The following is a 24,512-nucleotide window of genomic DNA, read 5'->3' on the forward strand; positions in this document are numbered from 1 at the left end:
ATCCCCCCCCCCCCCCCAAAAAAAATTACTAAATATAGCACCAAAAACTTTTCAAAGAAACCTTGGATTACTACAGGTACTGAAGTGTCTCCAGAAAGAAAGAAAAAACTATTAGACAGCAAAAATTAGTAAGGACCCCGAAATAATTTTATACTATTAAAATTATTGTATCATACTGACAAAAGTTGTCAGAAAATCATGAAATACGTATCTTATGGATGAAATTAACAACTCGGGCAATACAGTCAAATCAGTATGGAATGTTGTTAGAAGTGAGACAGGAGAAGTAACCACTGGGTGGGTAGTATTATTGTTAAAGAGAATGAGGTCATCTTAACCAACAGTACACAAGTAACTAATTTATTTAACAATCAATTTTTAAATGGTCAGACTGTTTTAGACGATGTGAAAGAATAGTCTGTTCATGATAGATTTCTCCTTAATGTAACATAATCGGAATGGATACTAGATTATGCACTGTACTAATACAAATAAAAACCAGGGAAACGATACATAAGGTATCGGTAACACGAGCCGTAAGTGCAAACTATTCAAGTTATTCAAAGAAAATAATGGGACCAAATCAAGTGAATTCAGCAGAATAATTCTTTACCGTTCTGGAAGTAACATTTCATTCATATAATTGTCAAATGTAGCCAGCACAGTTGCCAACATTCAGTTACACTACTAGCAGGAATACTGCATGTCGATGTGTTCGTTGAGTCGACTGCAAAGTGACTACTAATTCGCTCTCAAAGACTCGGATGCGGTGGGTCGGAATACGAAAGGCATATGCCACTGAGTTTGATTAGCATTTCTATAACCAGATTTTGGTGGTGGAGCTTAGTTACTAATTATATTCAGATTTACTGTCTGTAAACCAAATATCATACATAAATAACCCACACAGTTATTTGAGTTTTCCTGTCTTAAGTGTACTGGAAAGTAAACTGTGCATCAGCAAACGTGAGTCGCATTTTTAGAGAATATCTAGTGTTTATATAGTCAACGCTATGAGTAGGCAACATACCTTTTCTATTATTATACACTAAGAAAATATTTTTCTTGAGATCGCTGTCACTGGCGCTGTCCGAAAAAGAGAGGAATAACGAGACAGCGACACAGCACTAACTGTAAAACGAGAACATCCACAGGGAGACTTCGTAAGCTACGAATAACAAAGCTCCAATCACCAAAGGCTACTGTGTAGGAAGCCAAACGCAGCGACAATATGTGGGCTCAGAAAGTCACTGAAAATTAAATCATTCAAGGCTAGAGAGGCATCAATAACGTGAATATTCTCATTGTTTTAGTAGAGGAGAAGGTAGAAAAAAGCAGGTTTCCGTAACGTAAACGGCTATAGACGTTGTAATTATTTCGTAAAATAGCCTTCTCGCATCGAAAACGAAATTTTCCAACTCTCTGACATTGATTATTTCTTGAATTGTTCAGACATTTCACCAAAGTTACAGGTCAGTAGCGAACGTTATAGGTAATTCCGCACCATTCCTGCAGGTTTATCTACTACCACTCAGTCGCCAGACATGTACTGGATTGCATTTTATACATTATTGTTTTGGAAACAATACTAGGGATTTGCGAACACTTGTCTCGCTATCGGTGTAATAACACAAAAACGCCATTCTTTCCTTAGCCATTGTTTTGTGATGCCCTTAACTCATGTCAGCTACATGTGACTCAGACTGTAGTGCCTGCTTAGTCAAGTACAGTATGTTTAAAACTCTGGAAGAAGGATTACAACGAGCTTATCACTTAACTAACTGCTGCATAAAAAAAACATGTGTAGTGCCTGTCATTTCAGTTGCATGTCACACAGTAATATCTGTTAAAGAATTATCTACAGGATTAATTTAATTACCACAAGAAAGAACCACGTGCCTGGTTGTAGGTAATAAAACCAATGCTTCATATATTATACGCAGGAGACAGATGGGTGTTTCCCTTCAAATGTTTTGAATTTTTGGGTCTATTCTCTGATTGGTCTTGAGGGAAACGTCAGACTGTGTAACAGTGTATAGTGTATGCTTGCTCGTGTAGGAGGATGAAGTAAGTAGATCTCAAGATGTTTCTCATAAGAACCGCTGTCTGCTACCACAGAGTCTTTACTCAGATAGTCAGTGCTGGGACAAATGCATCACCCCTAACGTCATTGAGACTAGGTGAGCACCCACACCATTTTTATTATACAGTCATTACTGTCATATATGCGCAACGGTCGGAATATAACAGCTACCGATGGTTTGGCAAGAAAAGCAAAAAGTCCCTTATGAATGAGATTTGCTATGTGTAGTATGCTTAAGACTGAGGTTCCAAATAACAGTAGGTGGTTAACAATACGAAGCGAGTGGCCTGATCCTCTACGTATTTTCTCGAGTTCTTGCAATTTGATCTTAATTTATTTCGGATAGTTGCATTCAAATGGGTCCTTCGGCTGTCAGAATATTCGAATGCGTCTTATACAAGGTTAAGTGCCTTAGCACTGAAATGTCTTCGACAATACACCATTTTGGGTTCAACATGATTCTAAACGTGACGTTAATTTGACTTCCAGTCTTTTTCCTGACGACTTACTAAGTGAAGTCTGAACTGTTCTGTCTGTTGTTGCCTGTCGCCTGAATTCTCGGAGTGCTGGTATATGGCAAATATGCGCAAAGATCTTCACTGCTGTAAACGGTACTCTCCTTAGCTGATGTTCTCCATATCGTAATTAATAAAATAAAAGGTATCATTCTGCTGAAAAACTCGATGTCCGCAAGCCCTTCAATATGAAACTGCGAGCGTTAGTAATGCATGAAAGGAAGCAACCTTATAGGTGGCAACGTAATGTCATAACATTGTGCACCCTCAATGTGTTACTGCCCATCAGAAGATGGTGCGATATGCCGCATACTGAAAAGGACATTAGTGGAGTGTCTATGACGAAGCAGGCCATGTCGGGCGGAAAAGTGGAAGTGGGAGACATCCGTGTGTCCAGTAAGAGAGACGACCGATGTCTGTCGTCTATGAAGCGCCGATTCCTTTCTCAGTTGACGTCAAATGAAATTTCTGTTTCCTAGCAGTGAAGGACCGTGAGAAGTAGTCTGAACCATAACGGTCTTTCATGCTGAAGAACTGCTCTAAAACAATGGTTAATTCCTTATCAACAGATCTATGGCGTGGCTTTTGCGGACGCGCATATAGACTTCGACTGGAAGAGAGCCATATTAACTCACTTATAAGTATTTTCTGCCGTTACCGGTGCCAAATTCAGGTGCGATATCAATAAATCCATTGTATGTAGAATCGTAAATGAAAATGCTTAACATGAAACTTCTTTTTCGTTACTGTAATGCAGAACATTCCTTATACAAGTTGTTTGTCTTGTTTCTTAGTTACAATAGTTTCATTTGTCAAATAATGCCCCTCCTTCCCTCGTAGGAAGGGACAATGTACGGTTTCCTATTGGATTTTGGGTTTTCATCTGGGCTCGATGTCCAGAGCACTTGCGGAAAATTGAGGGCATCGTCAACGGAGAGATCTATGTTAATATTCTAGAATACATAATGAAACAAGCGCCAAGCGCTGAGCTGTTGCACCTTTAAGGAGACATCTATTTCCTGCACATATGAACAGCAAATAGTATGAAACGTTTCTGACAGTTTTCAAATATTCACCAATTCATTTCCTAGAGGACAACTTATCGAAACAACCGTCCTAGTCTGTCGTTTCGTATTTTGTTGATGTCCCCAACACTGTTGTTGCATTTTGCTCCAATCAAGATATCCTGAATGTAGTTTTTTTCTGTCGCCCTCATAGCTTCTAGCCTCTCACCTTGTCACTAGAAACATTGATGAGAATTCATCTAGACTGTTCTGTTTTTTATCCTCCGCATGTAAGTTATTGTTGCTTCCAGTCTGATCCTGCTTGATTTCTCAGGGCTCTTAGAGATGCAAGTCACATAGTGTTGATATTGAATTGGAGCAAAGTATTTTCTCTGATACGCTTTAATTTTGGAATATCTTAACCATAAAATGCTTGTTTAGTTATTATTCTCCCATTTACGTGTGTTAAGTATATGTTATAAGTATAGGAATACTTCCTTGAAGGTTGAAGAGCTCGACTTGCTTAACTTCCATACACAATGTTTTTGCATCTACGTTGACCTCTTTAGCCTCTTTCCTCACTGACGTTAATTTAATGTTCGTGTTTTTTTTGTTGTTACTTGGAATTTCCTCTTTCGTAATGCATGGATAGCAAGACCTGCGTTGTCTTGTTTCTTTTCTGAATTGACAACTACTACTACGTTATAATTTTTAAACATTCTTTTACAATTAGTGCTTGTTACTCCGTCGAGGGCACTTTTTCTTCACAAGGCTGTTGCAACGCGAAACTTAAAACCGTCTAATGTCATATTTCTCAGTTCGATGCCACATCATTCATATCTGATTGTGCTGCATTGTCTTCCAGTGGTTCTCAGCAGGATAGAACTCTAATCATAGATCGACTCGGCAAATAACTTTCTTCATAGGCGTGTTTGATCTACGTCTCTCGGATACGACAGGATCTGAATTCTTCAATGGTATAGAAAATACTAATACGCTGCGCCCGTTACAAATACATTTTTCTAAATACAACTAGATGGATTAAATAGATAATTTATTTACAAGACCACAACCCTACCCATCAAAGCAGAGATGTTCACGATTGGTTTCATGGTCAACAGAGGATAAAGATAGTGCCTTTAGTTCCATCATCCCCAGATCTCAATCCGATGGAGAATACTGTGTGCGGATGTGTGGACATCATTTCCATGCGGACCTACAAACGCAAGTCATATTCGGGCGAATGTAGAAAGTGGAAAACACGTGCTCGGAGATAAACTGTCACGCATTTAGAGGAATCAGTGGAACGCCAACTTCCATAAAGCCTACGTGATGATGGTGGATGTGTTGGTTATTAAAAGTGTACTCTCCGGCAAAGGCCATGTAGTCGATCGTGTGATAATCAGTCCAGTTTCGCTTTAAGCAATTCGTCGGAATAAACGTTTATTATCTTCAGTCTCCTTCTCGGAGATCTTGCACTTCCACGAAGCAGAAATCTCACCTAGTTGACGACCACTAAAGAAAGGATTGGTGCATATATTGTCGAACGGACATTGGTCACACCTCTTACTGGACACAATTACTGTGTGCACGTGTGTGTGTATTCACGTTTCCGTATTCGATGGGTAGACACCATTAAAATTTACAAGGCAAGGAACAATATCACTGTGAAGTATTTTAATGAAATGGCAGGGCAGGTTACAAAACTAATCTTTACTTAACCTGTGTTCCGTACGTTACGTTAACGAAATTCTTGGAGGATGTACTAGATATTTAGCAAAAGAAGTGGTTTCTTGAGGTCGTGACTCGTGACAAGTGTAGCAATAAACAGTGCACAGTTTGTTTGTGTTGCTTGACGGACAGACACTGCAGCAGATGCTACGATATAAACAGAAAGACATCGTCTTGGCTCTGATTGCAGTGCGCAGAAAGCACTATCTGCACTTTCGCCGAGTAGCAAATGTGAAACTCTGTTCACAGATTGGATGGAGCAAGTGAACCAGTTTCACGTTTGTAGTCACCAGAATATTAACTAGTGATGGCCTCTCCACTTGCCTTTGGTATCAAGAAAATGTAAGTTGTGGCAATACCTAAATTTAAGCATCAGACTAATAACCACACGGTAGTCGTACAAAAGTAGTTTTTTTCAGAAGCATATAATTAATTTCATGTCATCTCATAGCACTTGTTTTAGTATAAAGTGAGTAAATAAAAATTTCAGGGTGGTGATGCATAATGTGACACGAGACGCTTATCGTAGTCTCAGTCAGAAATTTTGTAAACACCAGCGAGTTTGCCATTCTTTCGTCCAACGGGCTGTTTCCTTCCATGCATTAATATTCAGTACTGACTTCCAGATGCTACCACTTTTTCTAGGATTCAGACTACGGGTAAACGTAAGAACAGTTGAGACATCATTCTGTAAGACGTCAGGAGGACTGAGAGTCAAATTAACTTCGCATTCAGAATCGTATTCAACCCAAAGCGGTGTCTGCTTAAGGTATTCGAGTGTTAAAGCAGTTACACTTCTGCGATATCGATTGAGATATTCCTGGTAGTCTAAAGAGACGTTAGAACGCTACTATTAGTAATCAATCATGCTCAAATTGCAAGAACTCGAGAAAATACGTACAGACCCTGTGCTCCCGGTCTATTTTGTTAACGTCTTATGCATACTACAAATAGAAATTCTCATACATTTAAGTTTGTTCAAGACAGTGTCTCGTAGCATGAACTCGCAGCAAGTAAAATAAATGCAGTGATACTGACGTATCTTGTCGCAACTGGCAGTTTATCATTTATTTATTAATGTTTGCAATTACTGCTGAGACTCAGCCATTACAGAATTTTCCCAAATAGTAGCATGTAGAGCTACAGAACCATGGCGAAGTGCTGTTCTCGTGGCTGGACAGAACATGAGCAGAACGTGCGTTGCGACAAATATTGTTTACAGATAGTGTTGCGAAGAGCAGCTTGCATGCTGACACATAGAATGGGAATGACTTGATAATGTATACCAGTCACTCGTAACATTACTTATAAATAATAATAGCAATAACTCATTTTTATGAAGAAAATGTCAGGGGAAATTTATGCAGTGAACTTTATGTTTTGCTAAGTAAACGGAAATTTGTGGTCAGGTCTCAAGGGACCAAACTGCTGAGTTCATCGTTCCCTAAGCCTACACACTACTTAATCTACATTAAACAAACTTAATGCTAAAGGCAAAACACACACCCATGCCCGAGGAAGAACTCGAACCTCCGACGGGGAGAGCCGCACAGACCGTGACAAGACGTCCTAAACCGCGCGGCTACCCTGCGTGGCGCTAGTTAAGTTATGGGGACAGAGTTACTGAGAGATATGAAGAAGATTAATACACTAAAATGTTCTATAACGGATGTTTTATCACGTCAAGTAAGTCTATCGGTTGTTAGGCATGATGTAGGCCAGATCTCAGTGCAGGTCACGATCGTAAAATTTTCACCTTTTATGTTAGATATGTGCGTTAATAGCTGAATAGTATATGTTTAGTGTTCTCGGTGTTTATTTGTAATAATCTCACAGTGATAGCGCCCCAGTGTTACCATTTATTAATAATACTTACTCACAGCACTATCAAAAATACCGCACGATAGCGTTAATGATTGCGTGCTACAGTATCGTAAAAACTGAAACTAGGAGTAGGTAGGATAGGAGAGGAAAATCGCCGCCGTTCTTGTCACAGATAGGCCAATTGGGACCGACTGACCGCCATGTCATTCTCAGTCAGTGGCGTCACCGATATGAAGTGAGGAGGGCACACTTCTTTCCCAGTATTTGTCAGATTAGCAAACCTGATGCCACAAAACATTCAAGTAGCTCCTCAACTTGCATCACGAGGCACAGAGCACCGTGTCACAGTAATCCCTCACAGGAAAAATCACTGATAGTACTGAGAATCGAGCCCATGTCCGCAGCTTGGTAATGAACAACAATGTTTACTCAGCTATGAAGGTGGATGTTGCAGGTACACGATTCTTTAAACACTTGCTCAAAAGGTTACTTCAGGGGTGAGCGAACCTCATATTGCCACAGTCAGCGAAATAGTTTTAACTACTATATCTGTACGACACCCTGATAATTGCTCATGGTCAGAGTGTCTGCTTCTGAATAACAATGTTAGGGGCTAGCTGTGTGAGGAATATGGAAGGTGGGCACTTCTGAAAGAGTTTAGACTCAACATAGGAATTACAAAAATGTTCAAATGTGTGAAATCTTATGGGACTTAACCGCTAAGGTCATCAGTCCCTAAGCTTACACACTACTTAACCTAAATTATACTACGGACAAACACACACACCCATGGCCGAGGGAGGACTCGAACCTCTGCCGGGACCAGCCGCAAAGTCCATGACTGCAGCGCCCAAGACCGTCCAAGACCGCTCGGATAATCCCGCGAGGCTAGGAATTACAGAGCCAACTGGTTGCAAATAACTGTTTGGTCCATTGACCTAGTGTAATGTACCAAGTTATTACGAGATAACATTCGATGCAGTAAGCACGTAACCGTGAAGCAAGGTGGGTTCAGGATAGCTACGGTTTTTCTTTGCTCTGACTCACAGCGCAGCTGACGCTACCAGCCGCGACAACGTTCATAAAAACATTCAGTCAGTACGCAAATTAATACTCCATACGCATCTAAATGAACTATAGTAATTATCATCTGATTTTGATCAAACTTGATACGCAATCTTTTGTTATTAAGGAAGGGAGCCTGTCAAAATTTCTGATTTTTATCTATTGTGGTTATACAGATTGAGAACATTAGTTAAATGTCCTAAAACCCACGCTTATGTTTCAAACCTCAGTTAGGAACAATAACTAAATATCGTTTATTATCATCGATGTCATAAGAAAGCACATAGTATTTAAAATTACTTAGTTAGGATTTTCTTTTGAAAACTTTCATTGCTCTACGTTATGTAGTATAAAAATCATTCAAAATTATTATTTGCTTATTATTTTCTTGTGTGAATATATGGGAATGAATGAGAGAGTGTATGCGGGACATACGTTAAAACTTAACGTCAGTTTATGTGAAACCTTATAAAATTGAATAGTGGGAAAATTGTGTCGCAACAACGATACTGATGAGTATGTCGATGTGTGCTTGCTTTTGTAAGAGAGCAGCCAGAATAAAATTCTGAAGTGGACAAAGTTTGTATACTAATTTAAAGAGTAATTTGCATTTCGTTGTCTTTTATTAAACAATATGTTATAAAGTGAAATTATAGTGATATAAATGACTATCTGATTAGTGATTGTCTAAGGCAAGTTTTGCCGCGAGAATGATCTGAAAGGATCATTCTGATTGGTCATTCAGATCAATAGCCAATCGGAATTAAGCAATTCCCGTGTGCAGATAGTTAGATAGGCAGAGAGAAGAGGAACATCGAGACAGTCACTCGCTAAACTCCTTCGTGGTAACACCATGCTAGATGTCACCCTGAAAATAGTATGTAAAATGAAGAACGAGGGAGTTCATCGCGTTTAGAACGTGTCGTGACAAAAACTGCTTTAGTTACGTACATTTTGATGAAAGTGTGATATTTCTGAATTAATTAGCGAAGTTTTATAAGTTTGTGATATTTTAGTCTTAGAGACAATTCCACGTGGCATATTCCATGCTCTTTATGGAATACTTTGGCGATCACTTCTAAGATAGCAGACCACTGAAACGACCGATGTTCAACTCGCTAGTAGTGGTGGGTCAGTGACTGTTAGATCGCAAAATTAACTGGGTCGTACTTGCAGGAATTTTGGCTGCTTTTACATATGACAATATGTTGGATAAACTGTGAACGTGGAATGATAAAGAATTTGCATTATTAAATACGGACTTGATAGCCATTTCATGCGCTAGTTTATGAATGAAAAGGTGTTAACAGAATTCTCAAATTCTTACTTCAATTAAACTGCATTCTCCTACCGCCAGAAATGTGTGAAAATGATCTTACAGGAACTGATTTGCAACTTGAGTTACGAGGCCTCGGTGTGGTAGGTATTAGGTAGTGATTTCATCAACGCTGTTTCATACTGCGTAGCGTGTGTCTACTACTGCAGAGTGAAGGGACTTCGGAAGGGAGAAATATAGAGGTAGGTGAACTGTTCGATGAAATTGACTGAGAGAGAAAGCAAAGCAGACGAAAGAGCGACAGAACGACCCCGCCTCGCCGCAAATGGTCTATTTAGCTTCCGGGAAATTATAAGTTCGATTGTATTCGAACTTCAAAAGCAGCTGTGTAAATAATCCGGTAAATGAAAGACCCACATGTGTATAAAGGAACTGTAATATGGCAGCAGTAGCAAAGTGGAGAATATAGCGGTGAGAACAACCGGTGTAGAAAGCGGATGACGACGTCGGCAACAGCTGAACTTCACGAGGCAAACGAGCAACAGCAGTCGGGAGTCTGCGGCAGTTGGCAGCAGTGGCCGGAGTGTGGACTCAGAAACTGCACCCTCGGGGGCAGAGCATGGCGAACGGAATCGCTGGAACATCTAGCCGTACTGACGACTGACGACGGTAGAAGAAAAGCTAAGTAGTATATTACTTCGTTTGGTGTGTATGTATGTGCAAAGAAATTTGTGAACATGACAGAAAATAATAACCTTGAGATATTAGATGAGAAATTAGGGGTGGATTTGGGTAGAGTAAAATATGAAGATGATGCAGTGACTAGTGAATTTAGTTTTGATTTATGGCAAGCAAATGAAAGTGGTTTGCCATGTTCAGTGTATGTTAATTATGGAACCAATAATGAATAGAATATGGTGGAAACTGACATCCCATTTATACCTGTTACTGTTACAAAAATAAAACAAGAACCTGTGTCAGTTGCTTGTGAGCAGAAGGATAGTGTGTCAGGTATGTTTGCAAATATTTTAAAACATATGTGTGAGATTAATATCGATATGAATAAAATGTGTTCTGATATTAATACATCGTTAGTCTCTAAGATAAATTGTTCGAAGAATGAAAGAAAAGGGTTCCATACTGAAGTTGATCAAAGGTTTACTAACTTGTCAGTAGAAATGGAATCCAAAACGAAAATGAAATTTCTAAACTAAGAGAGTCCTGGAAAAATAGGACTTTGTTTAGTAACAGTGTGAAAAATGAGATTAGTAAGTAAAAGATGTGTGGAATCATGCTGTTGTAACAGTAAAACGTGAATTAACCTCTCAGATTAAGCAAGTTGCCGATGACAACAAATAGTTAAAAGAACAAGAAAATACAGAGTTAGATAAAATCCAGGAACAGGTTAATAATGTGGGAAAACAGTGTGAGGATAATCACATCGTAACGGAAAATCAAATTATGGAGGGAAAAGATGTGTGTGCGAAATTTGGAGTGCAAGTGGTTACTAAAATTACTAACCTAGAAATTAACATGTCAGTGTAGTACCGTTGTAGATGAACGACTGAGTAACCATGAAGGTAGACTAAACAGAGCAGAACAGAGTGTTAACAACAATAGTGCTTGTATAATTTACATCTGAATTTTTGAGTGATTTTGAAGACATCTTGCCCAAGTTTTGGAATGACAAACAGAACATTGGTCCCATTACATCAAATTTCATAGGAGAAGCTAGAATTTGGGGTAACTGTGCATCAGATAAATATGACAAATTAGAGGAGTTGAAGTATGCATTTTTCGAGAAATATTGGGGTAGAGGAAAGCAGAAGGAAATTTTAAACAAATTTTAGTCAGGGAAAAAATATGATCCAAAGAAAGAAAATATTAAAGGATTTGTGGAAAAATGGGTAACAAATTTATCACATTTGACCTCGAAAGTGGAAACAGAACAGATTATTATGGGAATAAATAAGTTGCTCTAACACTAGCGGAATAAAATAATTTCGGCACATAGTAACGCTATTGACTGATTTATTCATTATCTTGAGAGGGTGGCGAATATTTTAAAGGAGGAGGAGAGTGCAAGAAGGAATTATAGGCCTCCCGTTATGCCGAATGAAAACAGAACCGAAGTACAAGTAAATGGAATAGGAGTACGAAGATCTAATAATTATAGAGGCAGGTACCGAGGCTGAGGGGGTTCTGTTGGAAACCTATATTCTGAGAGAGACCGAAATATGGAATATACCCAGCAGCAATCAGCTGACAGGGCGGAGTGGAGCAGATCGCCAGTCGAAAGGAATGTCAGGGGCAATGACAGTGTACAAGCGTAAGAAAACTAGTGGCAGTTTGTAATGGCGCTACCGTTTGCAGATTGAAGCAGCATAATTTAAACCCGCAAGCAAAACCTTTTGTAAGAAAAACATCAGATGAACATCTTGGGGGTAATATGGTAGAGATAAATACTGCAGAGGGGAGAGACACTGTAATAAATCGTGTTTCACGGGAAAATGTAGCTGAATTTCTGGAGAGAAAGGTTCAAAACAGCGATTCAATAAACCAGGTTAATGAGGAACAGTTAGTAGAAAGTAAGTATTCAGAATTGGATGTGGAGGTAAATGAGCACTGCAAAGCAGATGCGGGGCTTACAATGAACAGTGGAATTAGCAGAATAATAGGAGAAACGGTATTGGAGGTACGGGAGGAAGAGTATAATAGGGCTGAGGAAAGTTTTCAAGGATTTAATGGAGTAGTTTCGGATAGTGGGGACGAAGAAACAGGAGAGGAGGAAGCAAGGGGTACCTTTGAAAATTCTGACAACACCATGGGAAAGGTTGCCGAATCTTCTGATATTGTTAAAGAACGGGAGTATATAAGGAAGTGTTTCGATTTACCAATGGTGGACAGACTAATAAAGCTCCCACAGTTAAAGAAGAAGAAACCCCGGTGAGCATGTGCGTAGTTTCCACAGAAGGTGTAGGTTTCAATAGATGGAAAGTAGTGCATGATTTGTTAGAAGAATCTAGTTCTGAATCAGAGAAAAAATCACAGGAGAACCTATAACTGAAGTGACGATTTTTAAATGAAAAGGTTCATTGTTTATTGGATAGCGGTTCCGATGTATGTGCAGTGTCACAGTATTTTGTAAATGCTCTCCCTGCGAGTAAGGAGGTGGTTATAATGTCAGTGAGTGGGATAAATATTATGGTAGCCACATGGAAAGGTAAAAAAGTAGTTAAATCTGAAATTATGCTACCTGTCAGAATCGGTGAGGTAGATTCCACCAAAATTTTTTCATAATAAATTGATTAAGTGTTGAAATGCTGGTGGGTGCAGATTTCTTATAAAAGCACCAAGGAAAAGTAGATGTTGGAAATAATGAATCGGTCATAGTAGTACATGGAATAACAATGGTTATTCCTTTCTCTGGAAAAAGACAATACGTATCCAATGAGCAAAATGACGTTCCTGTGCGGTATCACAGGATGAAAGAGTATATTGAGGGTATAATGAATATGCAGAAAGGAAGGAAGTAGAGGTAGAAAATATCAGGAGGAGAACTGACGAAAAAACACAGGAACTATCAAATTTGACTGAAATACAAAATAATGATTTACAACAAACTTTGAACAAATATCAGGAAGTGTTTTCGGACCAGCCGGGATTAGTTCGGGATTATGAATGTTATTTAACCGTAAAAGATGATGCACATTTCTTCTGAAAGCCGTTCGCTGTAGCGGAAGTACATAAGGAAGCAGTAAGAGATATGATTCAGGAAATGCTTGAATGGGGCATTAGAGAAAAGGGAAATATTGTATATAACAAGCCATTGGTTGTGAGGCCTAAAGAGGATGGTCCGATTAGGCTCGTTTAGAATGCCAGAGTGTTGAATAAAATAATATTGCCAGAGAGTGATAGGCCTGAAAGTATAGAAGAATTATTGAAAAAATTTAAAGGGGGAAAATTTTTCACATCAATGGATGTAACGTGTGGTTACTGAAACTTACCGTTAGCGAAAGAATCTGGGAAATACACAGCTTCCCTGTTTGAGGGAAAGTGCTATCAGTACAAGGTTGTGCCCTTTGGATTAAACAGTAGCGTTTGCGCATTTTTTTAGAGCAATGCTCCAAGTGCTAGGCGACCAATTATTAAGAAGAATTACAGTTTATGTGGACGATGTGTTGATTCCAGCTCCCACTTGGGAAGACCACTGTGTGTTGTTGGACAAGGTTTTAGATGTAATCAAAAAGAGGGGAATGAAACTCAAATTAGATAAAACGGAATTTATGCAGAAAGAAATAAAATTCCTGGGACATATTATTAGCGGAAATGGAATTATGCCCGATCCTGCAAAAATTAAAGCCATTAGGGATTATTTAGCACCTACTTTCCCAAAGAAGTTAAAAATGATGTTTGGCCTTTTTGGATTCTATCGAAAATTTGTACCAGGAGAATTATTTAAGGCAACTTGTCTGAGAGAACTATTAAACAAAAATGTACCGTTTAGATGGACAAATGAGTGTCAGAGGGCCTTTGAAGAATTTAAAGAGGTGCTGTTAAATATAGTTAGATTCTAACCCATCCTGACTTTTCCAAGACTTCCTGTCTTGGATCAGATGCATGTGGTTATGGTCTGGGGGTGGAACTGGTGGTGGTGGTGGTCGTCGTGTGTTGGGGCTTATGGGCGCTCAACATAGAGGTCATCAGCGCCCTGACACACATTAAAAGGAACGAATGTAGACAGACCTAAGAAAACTAAAGCACACACTCAAAGAAAGCAGGAAAAGAAGGAAAATGCTACATAAGAAAGTAAAACCTAAGGAAAGGGGAAACATAGCAACAAGAACGTCACAGGAAATTGTTATTGGCTGGCCACTTACATAAAATATGTGCGACATTGTCACACAGTGAGCAAATTAAAATCCTTTCCCTAAAATCTTTGTAAAAACATTTGACAGGGCACAGAACTTTAAAAATTTAGCCACATTCGTCCCAGTGTTGCCTAAAAGAGATGGCAGGTCCGCTGGCAAGTCAGCCGCGACCCGCTGGTCAGAAAATAAAACGCAATCCAATAAAATGTGGCGCACAGTGACCTGGACGCCGCAAGCACCACACATTGGAGGGTCCTCTCGCCGGAGCAGGAAGCCATGCGTCATAGGGCTGTGGCCTATTCGAAGCCGAGTGAGGAGAACCTAGTTCCGTAGATGGGGCTGAAAGGAAGTACACCACACACGCGTTGTGGGCTTGACTATACGTTCCAAATTGAAATAGAATGAGTAAACTAGGTTCACAATAGAATCGCTTTAGCTAGTCGATATTTGCAACAGACAGAAAAGAATTATAGCATCTCGGAGCTGAAAGATCTAGCAATTATATTTGTATTACAGAAATTTGAACATTACCTATTAGGCCACAAAATAATAGTCTAAGTGACCATCGGGCATTAACCTATTTGCAGACTTCCCAACTTAAACATGGCGGACTGAGAAGATGGTCCATGTATCTCCAGCAACTTGATATAGAGATAAAGTACATAAAAGATTCAGAGATCATGATGGCAGATGCGTTGTAAAGATGTGTGAAAGAAAACGGGCAGGAATCAGATCCCTTACGACAACGGGAATGGAGTAATGTTTTTTGGGCAACAATAAAATTACATGAAGAAGGACCGCTTATTCGCATTTGTAAAAAAACTCAGGAGGGAACAAAACCAAGATGACAATATTAAATTGGTGAAAAGCAGGCTAGATCATCCAGATTTTCTGAAAAAACCGGAATATTACAAAATACATCAGGATATTCTATTTAGGCGAAGAAAGAATAATAAGGAAAATTGGTGAATCTGTTTCCCAGAACAATATGTGGACTTGTTAATAGATTACGTGCATGGGATGTATGGGCAGTATGGAGGCACAAAATGTATTTCAAAATTGAATGAGGAAGTAATTTTGTATAACATGTGGCGTACAGTGCAGAAAAGGTTGGAATCATGCGACAGATGTCAGAAAGTATGAGCAAATAATAAGATCATACAGGGATAAATGTATTCTGTAAAACCAGAAATTAGACTAAATCTCGTAGCTACGGACCTTTTTGGCCCTTTACCAGTTTCAAGGAGAAGGGGGGGGGGGATGGTTGTGAGTACGTATTTGTACTGGTGGAAGGATTTACGAAGTATGTGAGGTTTTATCCTATAAGAAAGGCAAATTCCAAAGTGATTGTTAGTAAACTAGAGAAAGATTATTTTGTAAACATAAGTGTGCCAGAAGCCATATTATCAGAGAATGGCCACAGTTTGTATGCAAGCGGTTTGAGGAATGTTTGAACAAAAGAAATATATAACATGTAAGGATTTCAGAATATTTCCCATAGTGAAATATGTGTGAAAGCATAATGAAAGAACTGAATCGTCTCTGTAGAATATATTGTCACAAGAAGCACTCAGCTCGGGCTAACTACTTAGAATATTTTGAAGAACTGATTGATCACTTGAAACATGAAGCAACTGGTTTTGCACCTGTAGTGCTAATGTGCAGAATTAGACCAAATAACTTATAGTTTGACTTAATAGAAGTTTACACTCTTACAGAAATGGCCATGGAACAGTAAAAGAGGACAGCAAGGGCGAATATTAAGAAAAAGGTAGAACAGAAAGAGAAGGCATCTGTGAGGGCGTTTCTGACAAATTTTCAAGTAGGTGATCTACTGCTGGTTGAAACAAAGGAAAAATCTAAAAGACTCACCGCTGAAACCCAAAAGGTTACAGATGAGTATGTGGGACCCTTCAGAACTGTGGCCAAAACTCATGTCAATGCCTATAAATTAGAATACGTCAAATCGCGCAAACTTCAAGAATTGCGATACATCATTGACTCAAATAAGTACGTACAAATAACGATGAGGACAGTAGTGACTAACTAGCCTCGTGGGACATGCGTTCTTTGCGTTGTCTGGTGTTCGATGAAACCCAGGCATCCTGAGTTGTTGGCAATATTATTTCCTTTTCGTTTCGTATTGTCAGGCTAACTCTTCGTCATTACAAACTTTTTTCCTTCTTCCCTATCGTAGTGAACAATGGAGATAAAATGTAGATAAAGAGAACAGGGGCATCAGAAAATAAGACAGTGAGTAAAAGTTTTGCAAGTAGATGACTAAACAACTAGCACGTGTACACGTAGAGTGATATTAATGAAAAAAAGGAATAAGGACAGGAATAAAGTAATGTGACTATGTAATAAGTGATTTTTCAACAAATTTTGAAACATATACCAATGTTGTTGTTAGATGATTGGAGTAAAGGATTAAGGTATGTGCTTATTAGAAATAAGTAAATCCATTATATATATAAATATAATGTGTGTCTGAGAGCCACAGAAGGTGGCATAAGTAAGTTTCAGTATTTTCAATAATTTTGCATTCTCTTTGTATAGTTGTTTCTTCTCTGTAAAATCATGAATTTTAAATAGTAACTGTAAAAGAAATGTTTTTTTCTGAAAGGAAAAATTAATATAGATAATGGTTGTAAATTTTAAGGTATAAGTATTACTTTCAGCAGGAACTTGCTTAAGTAATCTCTCACTAAGAAAGGCTTAAAATGATTTGTTGAAACTAAAAGAGTAAAGTACTAGTACCAATTTGGGTACAGTTGGGGTTTTGAATAGTGGTTAACTTGTTTTTATATGTGACTATGGTATACAAGATGTTGGATTGCAATGAATATGGAGCTGTCTTGGGATAAAGTTTTCTGAAAAAAATAAGAAATAAATTTTTAGCACACAAAGATTTTGAAAGGTTTCTAATAAAGTTTTGCCTTTGAATTTGAGAACAAAAATTATGGACTACGATAAATATATATGTGTAAAGTCAGGAGGCAAACATTAAGAATGGAGACTTAGACATACTGTATTTTGCAGGTACGAAAATTTGAAAACCCAATACGAGACTAGGAAGTACCTGATTTAGGAGTGAGGGCTGGACGCTGTATCTCAGGCCAATAACGCAACCAAAGTGTAAGTGTGAAAAAGAAAATTGTTATCCCCATATGTGCTGCTACAAAAAGTCAGTGTTTTGTTTTTTATATATAAAAAGGACACACCCTCTGTTTTCTCATCTAGTAAAAGGACACTTCACAAAGCGATTAAAATAATAGACTTAATTTCATAAACGCTGCCATAGCGACTTGTAGAATGTTTTATTCTGTTCAAGACAATATAGAAATGTGTAAAATAATTCTTCATAAGAAAATTTAATTTCAAGGAAAATGTCAATATTTGCTGATGTCAATGGTTTTATAATTTTTGTAATGTTAAAAGGGGGAATTTTGTACAAAAGATATTAATTCCGAAGAAAAAAAGGAAATTTTGTAAATTAATTTTGTTACTCACTATCAAGCCCAAGCCTTTGAAATGTGATGTCACATTGTGAAAAAAAATGTATAGCGTAATTTTTGATATTTTGTTCACTTGAAAAAATTGTTTTTTGGTGAATAGGAATAACTTTCATTAGAAGCCCCCACAGTTAAAGGTGTCGGTGAAGTTAAAAGAGTTCAGTAATAACATTGCAATTGTAAGAAACTGAAATGCACTCAGGAGTAATTTTAGGTTCTTAGGGGGTGTGTAATTTACCTAGTTACTACGAGATAGAATTCGATCCAGTAGGGCACGCAGCTGTGTAACAAGGTGGCTTCAGGATGGATACGTTTTTTCTTCGCTCTGACTCACACTGCAGCTGACGCTACCAGCCATGAGAACGGACTTAAGTAACATCTAGTCAATACGCAAATTCTTACCGCCTATGAATCTAAATAAACCATAGTAATTATCACCCGATTTTGTTAAAACTTGATACGCAATCTTTTGTTATTTAAGAAGGGATCCTGTCAAAATATCAGATTTTTATGTATTAAAGTTACAGAGATTGAGAAAATTACTTAAATGTCCTAAAACCCACGCTTATGTTTCAAACCTCAGCTAGGAACAATAACCAAATATCTTTTATTATTATCTGAAGTCATAACAAAGCTCATAGTATATAAAATCACTCAAGTGGAATTTTCTATTAAAAACTTTAATTACTCTACATTATGTAGTATAAAAGTCATTCAAAATTATTATTTGCTTATTATTTTGTTGTGTGAAAATATGGGAACAGTGTATGCGGAACATACGTTGAAACTTAATGGCAATTTATGTCAAATCTTATAACACTGAACTGTGGGAAAATTGTGTCGCAACAACGATACTGATGATGTATGTCGATGTGTGCTTGCTTTTATAAGAGAGCAGCCAGAATAAACGTCCGAAGCGGAAAAAGGTTTCTTTATCAATTTAAAGAAAAATTTGCTTTTCGTTCTATTTTATTAAACAATATATTAGAAATTGAGATTGTAATGATGTAACTGACTATCTAATTAGTGGTTGGCTAAGGCAAGTTTTGCACCGAGGATGATCTGGCAGGGTCTTTCTCATTGGTCATTCATATCAATAGCCAATCAGAATTGAGCAGTTCCCGTGTGCAGATAGTTAAATAGGCAGAGAGAAGAGGAGCACCGAAATAGTCGCTCGCTAATCTGCTTCGGGGCAACACTATGCTAGATGTCACCATGAAAGTTACGAAAGCATGATATTTCTGACTTAATTAGTTGAAGTTTTATAAGTTCGCGATCTTTTGATCGTAGAGACAGTTCCACGTCGCATATTTCGTGCTCTTTATGGAATACTCAGGCGAGCACGTCTAAGATACAAGACCACTGAAATGGCACAGTGTCCAACTTGCTAGAAGTGGTGGGTCAGTGACTGTTAGATCGCAAAATTAACTGGGTCGGACTTGCAGGAAATTTGGCTGCTCTTACGTGTGAAAATATGTTGGATAAACAGTGGACTTGAATTGACAGAGCATTTGAATTATTAAATGCGGACTTGATAGCCATTTCATGTGCTTCCTTATGAATAAAATGGCGTTAATAGAATTTTCAAATGCTTATTGCAATTAAACTGCAATCTCCTACCACCCGAAATGTGTCAAAATGAACTTACAGGAACTAATTTGCAGCTTGAGCAACGTAGTCCCTGTGTGGTAGGTATTAGGTAGTAATTTCATCAACGCTGCTTTACACTGCCTGGCGTGTAGCTACTACCGCAGAGTGAAGGGAGAAATATAGAGGTAGGTGAACTGTTAGATGAAAGCGACTGAGGGAGAGAGCAAAGCAGACGAAAGGACGACAGAATGACCCCGCCGTGGTGCAATAGGTTTCGACTCCTCTAAGGGTGTGTTAATGAAAACGAAATTTTAAGAAACCATAAAGTTATATTCTGAGAAGGCAAGAAACTTAGAGCTGATATGCTGAGGTCAAAATTTAAAACTAAACACGTTCCAGCGTTTGGCGCATATATTATGGCAGTTAACATAGTGCCAAAGGCTCAATCGTGTTTAATTTTAATTTTAGACTTGGGCATTATATTATAATTTGACCATTGCCTTCTCCCAGTGTAGCTTTATGGTTTCCTTAGAGGTGTCGAAATCTAAGTCAGTGTACCAAACAAAAAATAAATGCCGTCATAGTCAATTGAACTACAAAAGAGGTATACAGAGTAGTCAGCTAACCAGCTATCTGAATGCTCTGTACATTAAATTGGAACTATAAAACGACAGATGTAGTCGTGGCAAATATTCAGCGTAGCTAGGTCGCATCAAAGCTAGATCTGAAGCAAAAAGGAAGAACCGTTGTACTGGCAGTCAAATCAACAATAGCGTAGCAAATAACATCTGTGAAAGTAGATATAGTAAGACAATAAGAAACTCAAAGCAGAGGGAGAAGGTGGCGTCTGTTGCCGATAATTTATCCAAAATGGCGGCCAGGTTCCATCCTATCACAAAACTCACCTCCCTATGATGTCACATACCTCTTCACCACCCGGAATGGCGGTAAATTATGGTGGTAAATAGGGCTACTTCCACTAACCTAACGCCTTCCCGCCCACCCTCTCTACTGTGATGTCACCCCCACCCCACCTCCTACACCTGCCCCTAGAAGCGATATAAAACCGTCAGTAGCTGTCCAGTTGCCAAAGAGGATGTTTAGGTTACCTTGACTTATTTATTTTTGGTGTGAAAAGATAATTTTGTGCCAGAGAGGAAGGTATGGTATTTAATTTATTTATTTATTTATAGCTCAATTGTCCTGTCACCTGTAACCTGACTTCAACATGCATGTGTGTTCACCTCGACATACAGGGACCGAATGAGCTAGTTCACACTACATCCACCAAGGGTGATATCCCCCCCCACCCCCCACCCCGACTAGTATGACGTCAGTGAAACCCCTCCCCCCCCCCCACCATCCCACCCCAGAAATGGCAAGAAACAGTCAGTCTTTGTCCAGCTGCTCTTCACCTACAAGGCAAAATAAATCACCCCCTCCCACTTCTGAATTGGCAGCAGAAGTACTCAGTCTGAATCGATAACTGATATCACATCCTAGAAATGTATACGAGTAGAATTTAAAGAGAAAGAACTGCTGTGACGTTAAGAATTCGGACTACACACATGCCCACGTTTGTGGTGATCATATTTCTGAAACGCTAAGTGCGCTTTGATTATTTTCGCTGCACTCAGGTATGTTAAGGTATTGTTTTTCGTCACTTTTCGAACCATAGTTCTACAATAGCAAAACCAACAGGTGTCTAAGCACAGATGGGAGAATCAGAACAATTACGTACCTAGAACTTCATTACATATTTCGGAAGCCACAGCAGATCGCGAGAAAAACACAGAAATACACTCCTGGAAATGGAAAAAATAACACATTGACACCGGTGTGTCAGACCCACCATACTTGCTCCGGACGCTGCGAGAGGGCTGTTGTACAAGCAATGATCACACGCACGGCACAGGGGACACACCAGGAACCGCGGTGTTAGCCGTCGAATGGCGCTAGCTGCGCAGCATTTGTGCACCGCCGCCGTCAGTGTCAGCCAGTTTGCCGTGGCATACGGAGCTCCATCGCAGTCTTTAACACTGGTAGCATGCCGCGACAGCGTGGACGTGAACCGTATGTGCAGTTGACGGACTTTGAGCGAGGGCATATAGTGGGCATGCGGGAGGCCTGGTGGACGTACCGCCGAATTGCTCAACACGTGGGGCGTGAGGTCTCCACAGTACATCGATGTTGTCGCCAGTGGACGGCGGAAGGTGCACGTGCCCGTCGACCTGGGACCGGACCGCAGCGACGCACGGATGCACGCCAAGACCGTAGGATCCTACGCAGTGCCGTAGGGGACCGCACCGCCACTTCCCAGCAAATTAAGGACTCTGTTGCTCCTGGGGTATCGGCGAGGACCATTCGCAACCGTGTCCATGAAGCTGGGCTACGATCCCGCACACCGTTAGGCCGTCTTCCGCTCACGCCCCAACATCGTGCAGCCCGCCTCCAGTGGTGTCGCGACAGGCGTGAATGGAGGGACGAATGGAGACGTGTCGTCTTCAGCGATGAGAGTCGCTTCTGCCTTGGTGCCAATGATGGTCGTATGCGTGTTTGGCGCCGTGCAGGTGAGCGCCACAATCAGGACTGCATACGACCGAGGCACACAGGGCCAACACCCGGCATCAGGGTGTGGGGAGCGATCTCCTACACTGGCCGTACACCACTGGTGATCGTCGAGGGGACACTGAATAGTGCACGGTACATCCAAACCGTCATCGAACCCATCGTTCTACCATTCCTAGACCGGCAAGGGAACTTGCTGTTCCAACAGGACAATGCAGGTCCGCATGTATCCCGTGCCACCCAACGTGCTCTACAAGGTGTAAGTCAACTACCCTGGCCAGCAAGATCTCCGGATCTGTCCCCCATTGAGCATGTTTGGAACTGGATGAAGCGTCGTCTCACGCGGTCTGCACGTCCAGCACGAACGCTGGTCCAACTGAGGCGACAGGTGGAAATGGCATGGCAAGCCGTTCCACAGGACTACATCCAGCATCTCTACGATCGTCTCCATGGGAGAATAGCAGCCTGCATTGCTGCGAAAGGTGGATATACACCGTACTAGTGCCGACATTGTGCATGCTCTGTTGCCTGTGTCTATGTGCCTGTGGTTCTGTCAGTGTGATCATGTGATGTATCTGACCCCAGGAATGTGTCAATAAAGTTTCCCCTTCCTGGGAGAATGAATTCACGGTGTTCTTATTTCAATTTCCAGGAGTGTACAATAGACCGGAAGTTTGAAAGATTCTCTAAGAATTCGAAGCACAGTTATACAGACGAGAAAAATGGTTGTAATTTCCGGTGAGTTTTCGATATCTTACAACTGCTGGACTAGAGAAATAATGGCAGGTGAGGGACAGCATCCCACCCGTTCGAACCAGAGGAGGTTCGTCTGCTTGGACCTGTCTCTGAACACTTGAGCAACGAAGAGAACACGTTACTCTCTGGCGTCACATAACTTTCCGTAGATGCTTTCTTCTGCCCTTGTATTGTTCGAACCGGTCTGTAGATACGCATGTGGCCTCCCACAGAGGATTATTGTGGTTCTCTGACGTCATGGAACTTTCTGTGAATTGAGCACCCTCATTATTTGTTACTGACCTTACCCTGCCAAAATACTGCTGCTGGTGTTGGACACTGCGCGCCACATTCTACAGAGGGACAAATCACATGAATTTCAGCGGAAAACTTTTTTGTAGAGATCTAAAAAGACATACAGCAGTCAATTTCCACTGACAGTTAAACCGTGAAAAAGTTTTCTACGGATCATAAAGTACGGAAACTATTGCCAGAGTCACTTAGTCGGTCACACTGCTCTGCTACTGTCGAGGGAATCTTGTAATTTTCGACATGAAGCAGATGCGTTAAAACCGCAGTTTTCAACGTGAAAGTCTGTATCTCCCTTACGACCAGACACAGTGTGTTCACTTGTCACAAACATCATTCTCTTCGCACAAGTCGGAAACTGACCACAGCAACTTTACCCTCTTATACATACGCATAACCGACATGTAACGTGATTATCATTTGTAGGTGCAGAGCTTCCTAAAATTACAGTATGTCTAAACCTACACCTGCTGGATATTGTTTCGTACTGCGTACCGTAGCTTCCCAGCAGCAAAACTCTCCCACCATATCGCCGTTATCACACATTTGACAAGGAATAAAGGGTGTAATTACAATTAAAAAGCCCTCGCGTCTTTTATTTATGTTACGTACGTTCTTGCACGACAGCCAGTGTATCCCAGCACAGGTAGAACCGACACACTGAATGAACACAACTTAACTTAGAAGGGTCGAGCTAACTTTTACGAAAAAATCACCTCAGGCACCACAAACGTCTCACCGCACGACATGTCAGGATTCCGCCATTTGCACGGAATGCTTTTTTATATAGCGGTCTTCCAAACAAAACAGGTTTTCTGTTCTTGAGATGTCGCAGACAAATGGATCGGTGTCCAGATTTCACGGTAAGTGCTGTGTCATCATACATTGATGTTACAGATAGTGGCTATTGGTATGTTCCCATTTATACTGTCCATCCTATATCGCTGGAATGATCTACGGTTCAATGGATGGTGCATGTATTGGAGTTCACTACTTACCTGAACCATGCTGTTTGAAAGCCACCACAACAGAGAGAGGAGTTGAATGGAATGGAATGATTTTCATATACCCAACCAAACATATTAACTACCCCTTCCCCCCTCATTCACAAAATTATTTTCCACAGTTTTACGTAGTTTCCTTCAGTTTCCCGTATTTCACATCATTTTTCCCAGTTCTAGGTATTTTCCATCAATATCAGCAATTTGAAGATTTTCCCGTAATTTCAACACACTTTACCCAATTACTCGAGTTCAAATCCACTGCTCTCGGCGACTTCTCACGTCTTATTTTCCCCTCTCCTGATATCTAATTAATACGCACCTGGTATGTAGATGAGGAGATGCGCCTGCACTGGCTGTGTGCGTGGCGCCTCAACGGCGTTCTTAGTGCTGGCACCCCTATGCGGACCTCAGTGGGCGGTAAT

This window comes from Schistocerca serialis, chromosome 4, assembly GCF_023864345.2.
Source record: "Schistocerca serialis cubense isolate TAMUIC-IGC-003099 chromosome 4, iqSchSeri2.2, whole genome shotgun sequence".
Taxonomy (NCBI): domain Eukaryota; kingdom Metazoa; phylum Arthropoda; class Insecta; order Orthoptera; family Acrididae; genus Schistocerca; species Schistocerca serialis.